This window comes from Squalius cephalus (assembly GCF_949319135.1).
Source record: "Squalius cephalus genome assembly, chromosome: 1".
Lineage (NCBI taxonomy): Eukaryota > Metazoa > Chordata > Actinopteri > Cypriniformes > Leuciscidae > Squalius > Squalius cephalus.
The window spans coordinates 1,109,209-1,127,953 of NC_137122.1; the positions used below are offsets into that span (position 1 = coordinate 1,109,209).

The 18,745-nt window shown below is 40.4% G+C and overlaps 1 protein-coding gene across 1 annotated transcript in view; it reads left to right on the forward strand.

Moving 5' to 3' along the window:
• Positions 1 to 279: 279 nt before the first annotated feature.
• The window catches only part of LOC307169640 (uncharacterized protein), a 48,268-nt gene continuing 29,802 nt past the window's right edge, over positions 280 to 18,745 (forward strand). Inside the window, exon 1 of the mRNA XM_079890368.1 lies at positions 280 to 491. The gene's annotated coding sequence lies outside the window, so the exon portion shown is untranslated. The remainder of the gene's footprint in view (positions 492 to 18,745) is intronic.

Genomic DNA, 18,745 nt, shown 5'->3' on the forward strand with positions numbered 1-18,745 from the left:
ATATTTAGAGAAAAAAGTGAGATAATTGAAGAATTTCAGATGAAAGGTAGGCTAATCAACAATTAACATTAAAATGATTTTAAACTCAGTTCGGGAGATGAATAATACAAATTTAATCTATAGAATATAGATAGGCTATTAGTAGTATTATTATTAGTAGTAGTAGTAGTATCATTATCCCTGATCTCTGGAATGTGATGGGCTTTGGCTGGAGATGGAGGAGCTGAACACGCTGAAAGCTCGAGCCCTGATTGTTCTGGGAGTTGTGATATACTGTCTCTGATCTATTGCCTACAGTAGATGGCGGTAATGCTCTTTTAAGAATGCGAACCGCCAATAAGCCCAAAGAAGAAGAAGAAGACCTGAGGAATGCGGAAGTGACGCATGTCGCGGAGCTATGAGCGGGAGCAGCCGATAGTAGTTCCAGCAAACACCGACAGCTCCAGCACTGAACCCCATTCATTTCCAGTGTTTCTGAAGCTCGCTCGCTGGTAAGTTGATGAAATTACTGTATTTTTCACTTTTAAACACTTTTGTCGTCCTCTCATGAATCTAGGCAGTAGTCGTATTTATGTAGCCAGCTTTAGTTAGTGTTTATTGTAAGAGAATAGTTAACTACAGCTTAGTGACCAACACTTCACTAATGTTCGCTACCAGTCAGAAATGTGTAAATTAAACCCTGAGGTCATCGTTAAATAATGTGATGTTGCACTTCATAGTTTTTCTGTCAGCCCTGTTTACATACATGAGGTGGTCAGAATATTAGAAATACATCTGGATATATAAAGCACATAAGTACAGCAGCAGCACCCCCACAAATAATAAGACCTCAATGCTAAAAATGTGTATAAAATCCTGAACATTATAGAAAAACAGAATTTATGGCTGAGCATACAGTATCATAATGCAATAAACATATAATTTGCATAATGTGTTGGATGAGCAAAATTATCATCCAGCTTCTTCCATAATGTTGTTGTGTAAGAATAACAATAGTGCTTTGTGTATATATGTGTATATATATATATATATATATATATATATATATATATATATATATATATATATATATATGTGTGTGTGTGTGTGTTTTTATTTTTGTTCTCATTTAAAGGTACAATATGTAAGATTTTTGCAGGGTTCGTACGGGTGCTTGAAACCCTTGAAAGTGCTTGGATTTTGGTGTTTTCAAGGTTTGAAAAGTGCTTGAATTTTGGATAAAATGGATAAAAAATGCTTGAATTTGTTACTGTATTTCTTTCACAAGAAATATCTTTCTGACGAAATAGTTCTTTATTAAATGGAGAAAAAAAATGTATCCCTTCAGAATCAGATACAGATTGATTTGCGTTATGCTGGCCAGAGCAAAAGTAGAGTTTTCATTTTGATTTCCGCGGTTGTTTGGATGCACTGTTTTTATTGGCCACGCAGCGGCAACAGTTGAACTATTTTAAACTTTGACCGCGGCGTGCGGTCGAGCTCGCTGAGCTCCACTTTGGTCCGAGTCACGCGGCGCAAGCCATTGAAATATATCGGTTTCATTTCATAGCACAGCGCGGTCCGCGTCCTATCTGAAAGGGCCATTAGTGACTGAGAGTACTTGGTGTGATAATGTAATGTAAGTATTGCATGTCCGTTATGTCACGTTCATTTGTGGAATATGCAGTGAACATTGCCAAAATTACAGAACTGTAACGTGCAAATTAACCTGCAAACGTTAGCCCAGTGCATAACAACAGTCGTTGATTGCTGAACTGAAATCAGTCAGTGTCATAAGTAGTATACTGTTACTGTAAGGTTTAGGATGGCCCTATGCAATATTTACACTGCTCTATAACAGTAAATGTATTAGCTAACGTTATGTCTTGGCCCAAGACATCTTGGCAATGAAATACAGTTATCAGGCAGGTGCACTCAGATATTGTTCAAACCTTTTCTATATCAAGAATGTGTCCCAAAAACGGGAAGGCCTGTCAAATATTTCTGTTCAAATCCTAAGTCTTCATATTTGAAATTAATTCAGTTTTACAGCCTATAAATCACATTATCTGGTAAGCAATATTTGGACATTAATATAATGAAAAGTATATTATTCATAATATGCTTTTGGCTATATACTTAATGATACATTTTGAAAAATAAAACTTGTGATTGGCTTAAATATTAGGGCTGCACAATATATTGAAATATTGCAAATGTATATATTACAATATGCATAATTGCATATCGCAACGGCTTGCAATAACTGGGGTCATGAACAAAAGACAAATAAAATCACTCACTGTTGAATAGGCTAACTTTTGCAGCTTTAATAAGAATCAGTATATTTAATTCATGCAGTGAAAACTAAGCAGTGTTTATTTTTACATTTGATTAATCAGTTTCTGTTGTTAAATAAACCTAATGTAGGATAACCTGAACCCCAGTGATGTTAGAATAACACTTCTTATGCTACAGTAAAACACTGATGTTCACTGTCAGAAGTTGTCGGGATATTTCCTTATCACAAAAAGAATGTGAAACACGTATGTGTAGGTTATATCATTTTAAAGATAATTTAAGTTAATTTGATACACTTTAAGCATTATCGTATTGCATGTTGAATATCGCTTTATTTAATGAGTTATCGCATATCTAATTTTTCTTCAATATTGTGCAGCCCTCTGCTATTATGAAACATTTGACTGTTTATCTCTTTTGATGTGATAAAAACACTAAATAATAATTTTAACTAGGCTAGGCCTATGTATTGGTATGTAATTTAGGGTAGTGTAAGGTGCTGGAAAAATCTTTAAAATGGACCTGGAAAGTGCTTGAAAAGTGCTTGAATTTGACCTTGGAAAAAGTGTACGAACCCTGACAGTGTGATATATTTCCTGCAGTTGTGTACTTACAATATCCCAAAAGTCTCCAAATATTTTTTATTTATAGAAATTCCAATTTTAAATAATGGCCCGTCCCGGAAAAAAATATCGCCTGTCAATGACGCAATATCCGCGCTATCCTCGGTTTCTGCTCGTACTGCCATAGACATGACGTAACCATGGCGACAGACGTGGACAACCGCGTAGTGCGTAACATTTAGCGGCACGCTTTTCTTGTTTGGTTCAAACATTATGGACCATGGCAAGCATACTGTAGAACACAAAAAGACTAAAACTAAAATGAGGCTCAATATCAGCGTGGCGTTTTCCAGATGCCGAGAGCTCCACGTCCGCGACTAACCTGGACTCGACAGAGCTTCACAAGTCACGACTTGACAGCGACACCGCTCTTGAGCATTCTTTATTAGACAGGTGAGCAAATGTACATAAACAAATCAATGTTATAAAGCTCAACATGATGAAATGTTAGAATATGATCATGTTATTCTAATGTTGATCTAGCTTACTGCTAGTCTCATATAGCAAATAAACTAACACATAGAATAACATTATAACTTTCACCACACTCAAATGCAGTTTAGTGTGATAGTGTAACGTTAGACCCAGTGACACAGCGCTGAGTTTCCTCAAGTGTGATTCGTCTGATGAACTGACCTGTGTGAGCAGTAATTCAGCACTTGCGGGAAGTTCGGTAGAAGGAAATGTACAATCAATCGGACCAACTAACACAAGTTTCAAAAATGAAAATGGGGAATCGATTTTAACGGCCTTCTCTCGGAGTGCGTCCAGTTTATCACGATACGCCCATCCACAGCAACTGCAGGCTCTGACACACACACATAAAGTAACGGCCACCTAGTGTTAAGTAGTGTTCATAACATGAATGTTGATGTGCCTTTAAGATGACTTCTTCTATGGCGTACGTTATTGAATGCGTGCTGTTCTTATGTGTAGGGGTGGGTATCGTTCCAAAATTTCGATACCTTGATTTCGATACCGGTTCCTGAACAATCTAAAATCTTATTTGAATATATTTCAAAATGTAATTTATTCATGTGATGTCAAAGCTAAATTTTCTAAATCATTACTTCAGTGTCACATGATCCTTCAGAAATATGAAAACAGTTTGCTGCTTAATATTTTATGAATAAAAAATTCAAAAGAACAACGGTCATTTTTGATAACTTTAATGCATCCTTACTGAAAAACAATTCGGACTAACCAACAATTTTTGTACATTCAGTAGGTCATTATTGCAATATAAACACTGTCAAGAGTGATCAACAAGGTATCTCTTCATTTACCAGTCGAAGACGAAGCAACTTTCTGCTCTTATGTTTACTACGTGCACTGTTTTTATCATATCTGTCGTGGTACCGGTCTTTGCAGCAATTATTTTACCGCAAATACTGCGTCGCGTGCTGTTGGCATCGAGCCTGGAGAAATGTAGCCACACTTTGATCGACTTATCCACATCTTTAGGGTATTGTGTGTGTGTGTGTGCGCGCGCACTCGCGTCTCAATAGGAGTATGTGCGTGGACAGTTTGTGTGTGTGTGTGTGTGTGTGTCCGCGTCTCATTGAGTAGGCTATGTGCGCGAGTTTGTGTGAGCGCGCGCCTCTCATATGAGTATGTGCGCGGAGATTTCCGCGCGTCTCATGTGTGTAGAGTTTGCGTGTATGTGAGCGACTTTAGGTGTGTCGTTGTGCATTTCATGTATTTGTTTGAGCACTGACGTCAGACATGGGGACTTGTGACTTGGTGACTTGGACTCGAGTCGACTCGAGTCGCTATTTTTATGACTTGTGACTTGACTTGACAAAAAATTAAATACTTGAGACTTGACTCGGACTTGGAAGTTAAAGACTCGGGACTTGACTTGACTTGAGACACGATGACTTGAATGACTTGAGTGTTAATCACATCATGTTTTCAGTTTGAATATAAAATATATAAATTATTTAAAAAAATAAAGTTGATTACCCAGCTGGAGCGCAGGCTGAGAATAGCGTTGTCATGACTGGATCACGACACTATCATCAGTCGCGCCCTCTCGTACCTTGCACACGACGCCCACTTAGATCAGATATCACATCAACATGTCAGCCGGAGGGGTACTGACTCCGAGGGTCATCGCTTTCGGCTTCAAGAATTATTCACAAGATGGCAAAAGATGAACAGCGCTTTGCAAGACATGCAACATTAACATCGCGGATAGCCAGACAGAGCTGCCAACTCACGCATTCACCGTGAGACACACGCGACACTTTTCACATGCTCTCACGTCGCCACACATTCATTTTCTCACGCACAGAAAAATCGCGACGCAAGAGCAGGTTACATATGATATAAAAAAAATCTCAGCTCTCAGATTCTGTCACTTTTATTACGAAATTCAAACAATAAATACCGTTTTGGCGCTTGTAAATGTGACGCGACAGATCCCTAGCGGCAGGTGAACCGATCATCTCTAGAAATAAACACGAATGAACAATGTTGAAAGATACAGTAGGCCTACAACTTACCGAAATGTATATTCCTCATACATAATATCGACCAATCAATCAAACAAATGGGTCAATAAAACAGCTGGAGAACAATTATGTCACATATACATTTACCTCAGGAAAGCCATTTGATGACCATAATATGGCTATAGCACGTTAGTTGGCTAGAAAAAAGTATTTTGCTAAATATGTGTACTATTACATATTTATTATATTTTTACTTATCATTAAATAAAGTTGTTATTATAATAAAAAACGCATTATATCTCTCTGTATGTTTACAGCATTAGGTAAGTTGTTTTTTTCTTGAGAAAAATTAATGCCTATCTTGTGTAGCCTACCTAATATTTATCCAAATGAGTCAATATTAAATCAGATCACAATAATTGAATTGAAATAATAAAAAAGCGTAGCTTACCAGAAATTGTACCATGTAAACATTGTAACATGTTGTCACTAAACCGAATACAATTCAGTTTAGTTACTAAAATGTTTTGACAATCACAATACACTTATTGTAAACACAGTTTACGTACAACATTAAACTTTGTTACATTTTAAACACTGTTGGCAGAAGTGAAAAATAAATAATTTTTTTAAGTTACAATTTTGTTTGATTCCATGATGTATTTTACTGAACATGAGTATTTACAATGCAACTCCAAATTATTGTAATTTATTGACAGTTACCCATATCTGGTCTTTTCACTTTATTAAGATCAGATTCTGCAGGTAAAATTACAATAATAAGGTGACTTGACTTGGACTTGACTTGACCTACTACAGGACTTGACTTGACTTGACTTGACTTGACATAGCCTGTGACTTGACTTGACTTGACTTGCCCAAGAAAAAAATACTTGGGACTTACTTGAGACTTGAAGGTTAAGACTTGAGACTTACTTGAGACTTGCACATGTGTGACTTGGTCCCATCTCTGACTGACGTTGACGAGTTAACCCCTTAGGTATCTTAGTCTGACGTGTAATAGTCACCAGATTAGTTGGGTTTGCTGTACGGCTATTGAAGGCCTTAGACGTTCTATCTTGTAATAGAACAGCAATAGAGAAAGATACAGTCACACTGGGTTCCCGCTTGTTCTGTAAACATTTGAGAAAGTTACTGTTATCATAGCGGGGACCCGACACATATCACTGAGAGCTGGTATCAGTTGTTTTTGGCGGGCTTTGGTGGTTGCGGTGCCTGTTGTTTTTTGGTTGATATCTGGGGGCTTGCAGCAAAATAGTGGGATAGTTTGGTTCCAGCAGCATACACCAGTTCTTCTATTTTCTGTGAGAAGCACAGAAGTGGAGATGCTGGAGAGAAGGATAAAGTGTCTGGTGAAAGGGGCTGTAATATGCTGTTCTGGCTTCCCTGGCTGTGTTCCAGGAAGTCGTCCTTGGGTGCTGAATCTTGGAGCAGTTCTAATATGTCTGTCTGTGGTGAGCTCTGTGGGCAGGGCTCAGCTGAGATTGTGTCCGTGAGCAGAGGTTGTTGTGGCGGAGTGGTGTTATCATTGTCCTTGTGTGATATTTCAACTGCATGTCCATTGTGCTGCTGAAGTGAAGTCCTGTGGTCATTCATACTGTGTCCAGGTGTGTGTGTGCCGTTCAGATTGGCAGACACTGCAGAAGGATGATTGAGGGAGAAGTAGATATTGTCCTTTAGCACTCTTGAACCAAGTTTGTTTGGGTGGTGGCCATCCCGATGAAAGAGTTGTCTCTAGGGTTGCAAAATTCTGGGAATTTTCAAAGATGGAAACTTTCCATGGGAATTAATGGGAATTTAAGGGAATTAACGGGAATTTATGGGAATAAACGGGAATAAACTGGGAATTTTCAAAGTTGAAGGTTGGCTCTTCATAGGGAACTTAAATATAGGAATATATAAATATTATATAGGAAATATAGGAAATTATATTTTAGCATAATCTTGACTAAAACAAACAGATGCCTTTCAAATACACTTGAATATCCATGCCATTCCTCAATCACATGCACATAGCACACTGCTTACCGCATGGCTATTGAGACCACTAGGGCTGTACTGTCCTAGTCGATTAGTCGATTATTTGGTCGATACGTTCTGGTTCGACCAAAATTCTGATTGGTCGATTTTCTGCCGCGTTTATTTCATCAGTTTTGCCGCGCTGAGGCGCGCTCAGTTCATCAGGTGGAATAAAGCACTAACTGCTAATGGGGGTGTTTTCAGAGTAGCCTTGTTTCACTGTAACAGTCTGTCTTCAAAACACCCCCCTTGTTTTCACCTTTTTTGGATTAGCCCAACCCAAGAGAGAGCGTCGAGCGATAACTAGAAGGTTTGATGCTGAATATTATTTATTTAATTGTGAGAGCGTTTAATAGTCAGTCCTCTTCTAACATGTCAACAACTAAGAAATCGACAGTGTGGCAGCATTTAGTTAAAATTGATAACAGGAAAAAGGTCGAATGCAAAGTTTGCAAGCAACAGTTTTCCACAGCTCGACGACAAACATGACATATCATCTAAAAGTGGTAAGCTTACTTGTCTGCGTTAGCTTGCCCTGTCTGTTTTGAGTAACTTAGGCTATATGAACAGAATTTGCATATTTCAATGTTTTAGTGTGATAACCTAACTTTTTTTATTTTTTATTTGGAGCCTAATGCGCGCTCTGTGCTGTTGGTTGTGTTAGTTTTGAGCCTAGGATGCTTTATTTTTCAGTTATGCACTTTATTTAGTTTCTGCTCTTGATCTGGTTTGTTTAATAAATATTCTTTTTTTATTAAAGTGGACGTGCCTTTTGTGTTTATTAAGAGTAAAAGCTTTAAGTGAATAGTCTATTCGTGTCTCAGCTGCGAAGCTGAGCTCATGTTCAGCCTCGCTCGGTGCGAGGAAATGCACGGTGAAATGATAGTGTCTGACAGTTATAACTTATTATTATAACATATGACAAAAATAATTGTCTAAATTATGTTGCGTATTCCTCAACAGTTCTTGTGATGATATCACTAGTTGACAACATAGTACTATTTTCGGAAATCATAAGCTATCTATGATATTGCGCAGGTGCACGTGATGCAGCGCTGTCAGAGCTGACAAATTCGAGTGTCAGACTAATTTCAGTGCAAAATAATTAGGTCAAAAAAGATTTAATATACTGCAAATAGCCTACTAGTTGTTTGTTTATTTATAATTCATTTAGGCGGACAACAAGGCTACCAAGTCCTTCGCACAGTGCGCATCTAATTAATTTAACGGGTTTTTTTTCTAACGTCATTTTTAGTCGATTTTAGTCGATTTTTAGTCAAATTTCAGGACTTCAGTCACCAAGATTTTCTTTGGTTGAGTACAGCCCTAGAGACCACACCCCCTACTGGTACTGTGCATGCCTCCATCACATGTACAGAAGCCCAAAGCACAAGACTATTGAAAGCACACATTTGAGCCTGTGGACTAAACAAAGTGAAGTAAATTTTGATGCTATTATGGGGAAATATATTTAATAAATGTTTAAATTGCAAATATCACATACAAATGTATTCATCTAGTAGATGGCAAGCTGATAAGTTAGATGCTAAAAAGAGATGCACCGATTACAATTTTCTAGGCCAGTTCCGATTTCCGATTTTTCATTGAGTTTGACCTGCCGAATCGATACTGATTTTAAATCTTTTTCTAACCACTTTACAGCACACACAAATAATTATTTTCGATCTTTTCTTTAACCCTTTCACGAGTAAGTTTAAAATATTCTAACTGACACCCCCACCCCCAGAGTGAGTTTTTTCAAGGCGAACGTTCCCTTTAATGTTTCCATAGCGACGCGTCACGCGATACACCGCAGCCACAATAATACTGTATGACAGATGTGTCGCTTTTATTTCGCTTTTCCTTTTTTATTAAAAATATTCACAAACTTGCTAACCATGTCATCAACTAGCCTATCTGATATTCTGATTCTCAATTACGTGTAAGTGAGTGTGTTTGGTTGTTTAAAAACCTTTATAAATAATCTTGATCTATAACATGAGATGGGCGCCGCAATTTTGTCCTGTCAGTCGGATTTACAGCACATGAATTCATCAGTTTCACCCGAAATAAATGCAAGAAAGTGGCCAGAGAGCTGAGAAGAATAGAGTAAACTTTATAGTTGCTTCCACTATGTTTGTCTGATATGAGTAACACATGTCGGCAAATTATATTTGAATAGATTGTTATTGCTGCTTCCACAGACATCAGTGTGTATTTTACAAACTCCAAATGTATTGTTTTACTCGTGCTTATGTGTATTTAAATATCTGAAACCTAAAATAAACATTATGAGGTTGAAAACACTGCTTAGTTGTGATATATGACAGCGCTGAACGCGTCCGACTCTGGCTCAGCGCCAGCCAACACGCGAAAGCACAGTTTGAATCGGGCAGTGATGCGACGTCACTGAACATCTAAATGTGGCACCGTACTCTCAGGGGCACAGAAATAAAAATCCCATATATGAGACCATACCTCTCAAAAGGTTAATCATGCGGCGCCCGAGTGCATTTGACCAGCATAAAATCGGCATATGTCAGACTGACCGGCAGGTCGCCAGTCATGGCCGATCACGTGAAAATCGGCCAATTCCGGTCACCAGCCGATCAATCGGTGCATCTCTTATTTGTATGTCTTAAAATGTCCATTTCTAACCACACAACTTGCCAGAGGTCATGGTTTAAGGGGTTATTTAAAAAAAAGAGTCTTTCAGAGGTGCATGCCCCCCCCCCCCCCCCCCCCCCCCCGTGCAACTTAGTAATACGTAACAGCACCGCTGCTGGAAAAATTTCTAGGGGAAACACTGAAGTATCAATGTATAATTTATACAGTGAAGTCAATGTTTTGTTTTATTTTCATATTTGTTAATTTAATTACTTTCTTCAATGCTACTGTTAAATACACCTACTGTAGCTGAAAACATAAAGCACTGTTTATTTAATTTGTATATTAACATTCCTACTAAGGGATAGTTCACCTAAAAATTCAAATTGTCATAATTTACTGTATCGAGTTGTTTTAAACTCGAATAAGTTTCTTTCTTCTGTTGAAAATAATAGTTATTTGGAAGAATGTGGGTAACCAAACAGTCGATGTACCGCAGTGACTTCCATAGTATATTTTTCTCCTATGGAAGTCAATGGGGACCAGCTACTGTTTGGATAGCCACATTCTTCAAAATATTCATATAAGAAAATATTAGAAGGAAACTAATACAGGTTTGGAACAACATTAGAGTGCGTAAATAATGAGAATTTTTATTTTTGGGTGAACTATCACCAGTATTACTACTGTCTCTTTAAGAGCTGTGCGCGACGCGTCAAATATACACGCATTTGACAAGCAGATTTTCTCTCAATTTTCTCAAGTTTGCTTTCACTTTAGACATAACCGACTTGTTTATGTAAACCTTGTGTGTATTTGACAGTATTAGCACAATAAGACTCGAAAGATAACAGGCACTAGTAGACAGGCTTTTAGTGCATGTGAGCTTCACATGTACGCGCTGAGAAACGCACACGTTAGAACAGCGCATCAGCACGCAAATTAAATGTTTAACCGACAAGGCATTAAACCACATGCAAATAATGGATTTTTGTGAACTGCAGTGTCCTGTTCCGCTGCGTTAACATTTTATGTGAATATACGTCGCGTTGTTCAGGATGTAACAGCAACTGATAGAATGCGCGATACTACGATATTTCTTCAAAAGCTGATGGAGACGTGTTAATCGTCCACGATCAAAAATTGTCATATCGCACACCCCTAGAAGGCAGCATGTAGTTGTATCCCTGCTGCTAATGTTTCTGATTATGGAGTCCCCCACTATCAGAGTCCTGTGCTCGGCTGCCTGTCTGCTCGACCTTGAGCGCCAGTGAACATCAGTGTTAGCTACTGGCACATTCAGTCTGTTCGATCACATTCATCACATTTGGAGATTCCTCATTTACATTCATTAGTACTTCAAATCTGTTCTCAAGATGTATAGGTGGTGGCAGGAGACCAGTGTTTGCAATCCTTGTCAGAGCTGTATCTGGGGTAGAGCATGCTACTGCGGCAATATGTGATGCTCGTGACAATCTGATGTTTTGAGTGCCTTTGGGTCTCGCTCCCTGTTTTTGCCATTGATTTGTAAGTCGATCGGCTTGTTTCTCTACCTGTCGAGGAGCACTAGTTTCATGGGACTCACCGGCTATATGCTGAGGCGGTCCATGACGAAGCTCTGTTGTGTGTTCCGTCTGGTTTGGTGGTCCCGTAAGTAACTTTGTTTCAAGAACTGCAATCCTTTGTAAAAGTCTGTGGCAGTTAGTGCAGCAAGTAGATTCTTGAACCAGAAGAGGCATTTTCTCTCTTATCCCTATGAGTGTAGGCAGTTGTGTTTTCCTTTCCCCGGAATGTAAGCTGGTCGGGTAAAAGAATTCTCAGTTTTTGTAGTAATCCAAACTTTGTCGTTTTAGCACTGTGCTGTTTGCTGAAGCACTAACATACAGAGCGGCACCTATTAAAAGGCGATGCCTGGAGTTCCATCTCCTGCTCCCATAAACATACAACGAAACAAATTAGTCGAAGAGAATCAATGTTTATTTTAGGGGTAAGATTTCATTCGTTTTCAAAAGGAAAATATAATGCAAAATGAGAGGGTTCAGTCGGCCACAAAAACAACAAACAAAACAGGTCTTCTAACTAAGTTTTAGTTCGTCTTACCTGGATTTAGAAAAAAACAAATGTACAATTCTTAGCTCCCTGCTAACCAGTAAACAGGAGAAAATGTTAAAAGGAAAAAAAAAGGGCCTCAGACCTCTCACTTAGTCTCAATGAACGGTGTGGGATATCACAATTACCGGCCTATACCGTTAACAGTCAGAACGCCGCTCACAGGCAGCTTACTCTACAAAAGGGAAGAAGCACACGACAGCCAACCGGCTCTTAACACCACTGTGTTGGGCAAAAACTCGTTCACACACACACTCTACAACAGCATGAAGCAGGAGGGGGGAACTCGATGAACAAGCCTCACACAGCTTATATCCACGCGCTGAGTCCATCAGCCCCGCCCTTCTAAGCAGCTGCACCTGTTACACTCAAATGAGCGTAAAGCGACAGGGAGAGAGAGAGAAAAAGAAAAACAAAAAAGAAAACGCATGCGCAAACTTACTTGTTCTAGACAGTATAAACACTTTTACGTTCTGACACGTAACACTCCTCCCCTCCCCAAAAGATTAATGGTTATATCACATTGATCTCACATTGATGCGCACCTACTTGCCGTTTTCAGCACTGTGCGCTCTGGACTTAGGTTTTCAGTGCCGCGCTTATGGGAAATCTCTTGGTTGAACTCTTGAAGTGCGAGAGACCAACGCATTAAGCGTTGGTACGCATTATACATACGACTGAGAAAAAACAACGGATTGTGGTCCGTGTAAACTTTGATAGGGAACGTTGAACCACCCAGATAAACCTCGAAATGTTTCAATGCCATCAACAACGCGAGAGCCTCTTTTTCAATGGGGCTATATTTGTACTGACAGCTATCAAACTTTTTCGAGAAGTAACACACCGGACTCTTGATGTTCATTTCAGACGTCTGCAGAAGGACAGCTCCCGCGCCAACCATACTCGCGTCAACCTCAAGTTGAAAAGGGCGTTCGAAATCAGGTTCTTTCCACGTGGAAGAATATACAACGATATCGTCAAGATATGCAATACAGTTTTGTATATCTCATAGTACCAACTGCATTAGGCGTTGGAACGTGGACGGGGCGGGGCGTTCCGCATCCTGAACGTAGTATTGACAGAAGTTGTCAGGTGTGACAAACGCTGAAATTTCAGTAGCGCGCGGAGTAAGCGGCACCTGCCAATAGCCTTTTAACAGGTCAAGTTTCGAAACAAACTTTGCAGGTCCGACTCTGTCGATACAATCATCTATCCTCTGTAAAGGAAAACAATCAGGTTTAGTAACGGAATTAACTTTCCAGAAGTCAGTACAGAATCGAAAAGTTGAATTGACTTTTGGTACCAACAGGCAGGGGGAACTCCACGCGCTCTGACTTGGCTCTGCTAGACCGTTTTGTAACATATATTCAACCTCTGCTTTCATAAAACTACGTTTATGAGGATTTACCCTATAGGGGTGTTGTTTAATTGGAGCCGCGTCTCCAACGTCGATGTCATGGAACAACACATTAGTGCGAGATGGGACATCAGAGAAAATAGTGTGAAAGCTGTCAATCAATTTTACAATACTTTCTCTTTGACAGTCTGATAAGTGACCAAGGAAGGTATGTAAATTGTTGAGTATGTTAGAGTTTTGCAGGATTTCACCCAGCGCTGGAATATTTCCTCCAGCTTCATCCTCGACGTTGCTCTGGAAAACAGAAGGGACTACCAATGTCACACTCTTAACTGACGCTTCAGCTTGATCTCTCGCATAGTAAGGCTTCAGCATGTTAATATGACACATTCGCATCTTCTTCCTACGATCTGGCGTTCTCAGTATATAATTAGTTTCACTCACTTTTTTTCTACAATGTAAGGACCAGTAAATCGGGAATGCAAAGACGACCCAGGAACTGGTAATAAAGCCAGCACGGACTCACCCGGATTAAATGAACGAACAATGCTTTTGCGATCGTAATAATCCTTCATAGTAGCTTGAGAGGCTGCTAGGTTCAACTTCGCGAGTTCACAAGCGCGTTTCAACCGCTTACGGAGTGTTTCTACATACTCAGTTACAGGCACAAGCGCAACCTCGTTCTCAAGTAATTGTTCACTCAGAAGCCTAAGGGGGCCACGAATTGAATGTCCGAACACCAATTGCGCTTGGCTGAAGCCTACAGAGTCTTGCACAGTTTCTCAAACGGCGAAAAGTAATAAGGGCAAACTGTCAGCCCAGTCTCTTCCCGCTTCTACGCAGTAGACACGCAGCATGGTTTTGAGCGTTTGGTGGAACCGCTCTAACGCTCCCTGAGACTCCGGATGATAGGCACTGGACATCTGATGTGACACCGAAATTCTAGTCAACGCTTGCTTGAAAAGCTTCGATGTGAAATTAGTTCCGCGGTCTGTTTGGATAACACGCGGCAGGCCAAAAAGAGAGCAAAATTTGATTAGTTCCTTTACAACTGTCTTGGCTTTTAAGTTACGGAGAGGGACCGCCTCGTGAAACCGAGTGGCAGCGCACATCAGCGTGAGAACATATTGGTGTCCACTTTTCGATTTTGGGAGCGGCCCTACACAGTCTAATATTAGCCTTTCGAACGGCTCCCCCACCGCGGGGATTGGGTGTAAAGGCGCGGGTCGCACGACCTGATTAGGTTTCCCCGCGATCTGACACGCACGACAAGAATGGCAATATTTCGCAACACTTGCTTTCACTCCGGGCCAATAAAAATATTTCGTAACGCTGAAAAGTTTTATTGACTCCAAAGTGCCCTGCCATTAAGTGACCGTGGGCCAGTTCAAGCACAATAGAACGATAGCACATGGGCACTACAATTTGATAGGCATGGTCTAAGTCAGTCTTGTCCCCAGATATTGGAAGCTACTTGCGCATTAAGACATCCCTGTCCCAATAATAACCTATCCTTACACGAGCAAGTTCGTCCTTTGTTTTTACTGGGGTCTCAATACAGCGCGACAAAGACGAATCCGACTTTTGTGCCATACTAAGCTGCTTTCGTCCGATGTTAACTGTTTGCCCCTGAGTATGCGCATCAGAACTTATCTCTAACACATTGTCATTTACTGACAGTGACAACTCCGTAGGTTTTGAACGCAACAGGAAAGAGTCAAATAGATCAACAGTGTCTGCAAATTTCTGTGACTCACCGCACACGCTGGAAACAAAGGAGGAGAGACAGCCTGCAAAGCTGAGTCTCTCGCAGGATACTCGGACACTACGGGAAAAGGGAAAACATTTCCTCCTGCCAAGTCGTTCCCTAGGATGAAATTTACACCTTCAACTGGTAGTTTAAAGGACAACTCCGGTATTTAACACCTTGAGTCTATTTTGTAGTTTGTTTTGGATGAACAAGAGTGGTGGACAAAGAATTTTTGACAATGGTTCCTGTCTCGACTTTTTGACTACTTTAGAATTGCCCATGACCGCTTTAGAATGGGAGTCAATGGCCATGCACAAACATGCCTTTAAAACAACCTTTAACGTTCGTTTTCAAAACTGTGCAACAGGAGTGAACAGGAACTTTAATGCACCCTAGCGCAATTCCGCGAACTAATATATCAGTCCCTGTATACGTCTCCGCGGATAATAGAAGTACATTCTCGCGAATAAACGAGTGGGCGGCGCCAGTGTCGCGCAAAATGGACAAAGGTTTTAACGTACCGTCTGGAGAAATAGAAACTGAGCCGCTCATCAGGAAGGCTTTAAATAACTCAGTTCCAGGTGAAAACGTCTCAGCCGTTCCTACCTGCGGTTCAAGTACCAAATGTGCAACGCTTTTTGCTTTAGCAGACGCATTCTTTTGTTTCCATGCCTTGCAGTCCGCAATTAAATGACTGGGATCAAGACAGAAGAAACACGCGCGTTTCGATTCTGTGGGCTTAAACATACTTCCCCCGGGCGCGCTCGTACGAGTGTCGGTCTTTGAACGCACAACCACAGAACTCCTCTCAGCAAACGCTCTAACGTTTTTATTTCGAACTGGTTCGGTGAGTCAGCACGTACTCATCAGCAAATACAGCAGCTTCGGACAACGAAGAAACCTTTTGTTCATTTAAATGTAACACTAAGTTTTCAGGGAGACAACCCTTGAAATCCTCCAGTAATATTAACTCCTGGAGACATTCAAACGTTGTAGCATCAGACGCAATACACCACTTCTCTAACATTGCCCTTGTGATGTAGGCAATGTAGCTCGACTACGCCACCTAATTGAAGAGCTGGGACTCGATTAATTAAATAACTGCAAGTTCTTTTAGTTTGGTGGGAGCAACACAACAGATTCACCAATACAACAAATTTAGTAAAAAAAAAAAAATTTATTATAATCTCTAATTCAATAGAAAAAGTAGGTGCCCATGCACACACACACACACTCTCTCACTTGGGATTTTAAAACTATTCATCAAGGTAAAAGCTGGACATCAGACAAACACGTTCAAATCCACTGGAAGTCCATAGGTGCACAGTCCATAAGCGGTCCCTCTCGCACAAGTCCGTCTCACGCCAGGCAGTGACGTATATGCAGCAGGCCACCTGTCAATCACCGCACGCACCAGCACAACACTCACACAACAGGAAGAAAACCGCCAGTATCTCCACAATAGATAACAAACACAGCATAAGCACAGCACCACACTAGAAAGCTATCAATCGTGCACTAATCCATTACAGCACTACAATCCGTGAATATAAGTTATAATGGTATGACTACAGTGGACAGACTGACGCTCTCTAATTTAAATGAGACCGTAGCGTGGATCTTAACTTCGGACGAGGCAAGACAGCATAACTTGGGATAAAACGTCACTCACCCATAAACTGGGAGCAGACGAATCTAACTCCCAGTCTCGTTGAACAGCGCTCCTCAAACCACAGGACCAGAACGAACGAGACGGGGCTCGGACAGCACAGCGGACAGCAGCAATCCCAGCACAACAGAGGACGGCAGAAATTCCAGCACAGCAGAGGATGACAGCAAGATTAGCACAGCAGAGGACGACAGCAATCAAGCAGACAATTATCTGTGCGATGATCGCGGCAACAAATATAATGATCCAGCAATAACGTGGGGATAGAGTTGCAACAACCGAGTTCGTGGGGAAGCAGACACACTGTTTCAGTTCCTTTGCTTTTTTTGTGCCATCTTTGATTTAACGTCAATTACCAACAGCTGTTCATCTGCTAATCAGCTGTCATACGAACAGCTAAGAGAGTACAGGGGGGTGTTGCCCAACATTCTAAATCACAATCAAACAATAATACGTGCATAGAAAATAATCACAAAGAAAATCAAAGGGAAAAAAAGGAAAAACAACCGTGCAAAATACACACGCACACAGAAACACAGCCAAATTCTGTGTGCGAATTCTACAAAAGTTTGTCTAGCCACTTTAGTATGATTTCTGAATTTTTGCCTGTATGCTTCGGGCACGAGTTCATATGCTCGAAGAACCACTGTTTTTACTACATCGTAATCGAGGGAGTCTTCAATGGGCAAGGCAGAGCAAACCTCTTGTGCCTTGCCCACGAAGCTGCTCTGTAACATTACCGCCCACATATCTTTAGGCCAGCACAGCTTCCCCGCCACCCTCTCAAAAGCAGTAAAGTAGGCATCTACTTCCGACTCTCTAAATTGGGGAACGAGTTTCATCTAACGAGTAGGATCAAACTGACCTACCCCATGGGAACCCTGTGGCTCACTACGGGGGGCTGTGCTCGCTCCTCCTGTTTAGTTAACCCTGTTTAGGTCTGGGGTGTTTTTGGGGTCCTTGAGATGTTCTGACATGCCCTGACATTTGTGCTTTTTCAGTTGCTTATAAACATATCAATGGCAAAAAAAAAATTACACTCTATTTAGCACAAACAGGGCTACCATGATATGTGAGCCACATGTATGTACATGTTTTCATTTTTGAGAGAATAATGTTTATGCATGGTTATTGAAAAAACTAAAAATAAACTGAAATAAGGCCACAAAACACATACTAAATGGATGTCGTTGCCTAGAGTTTTTTATTCAAAATGATGTGAAAATCATCCTGCCTAATCATTCACATAAAACGATACATTGATTTAAGTTTTGTGAAACACTTTTAGTTTGGAAAGGTAATATGCGGATGGGGCGTAAACGATCATGCATATTTAGTAGTTCACACCTGATGAGACAATGCCCCTGCATACTTAATGAGCCATTCATTCAGGTGTCACCTATAGCTAACTTAAATATACTAGCTTCATAAAAATTATCATTCTAGAAGAAAATTTCAGATGGCATTTAGAGGCTTTTGCATCTGAACTCTTCATATATATATACACACACACATACACACACACACACACACACACACATATATATATATATATATATATATATATATATATATATATATATATATATATATATTAGGGGTGTAACGATACGCGTATTCGTATCGAACCGTTCGGTTCGAGGCTTTCGGTTCGGTTTTCGGTACACATTACGTACCGAACGGTTCGTTGGACCATTTTTTCTGCCGACAAAAATTTCATTATTTCAAATGAAGACGCGTCGCGGGTGGCAAGCGCGCCGCGACCACAACATCAACTGGCAAATGCAATGTAAGGAACGACACTGAGCTACTCTTATTGTGTTTGTGTGGACCGTTATAAGTTTTGACCTGTGA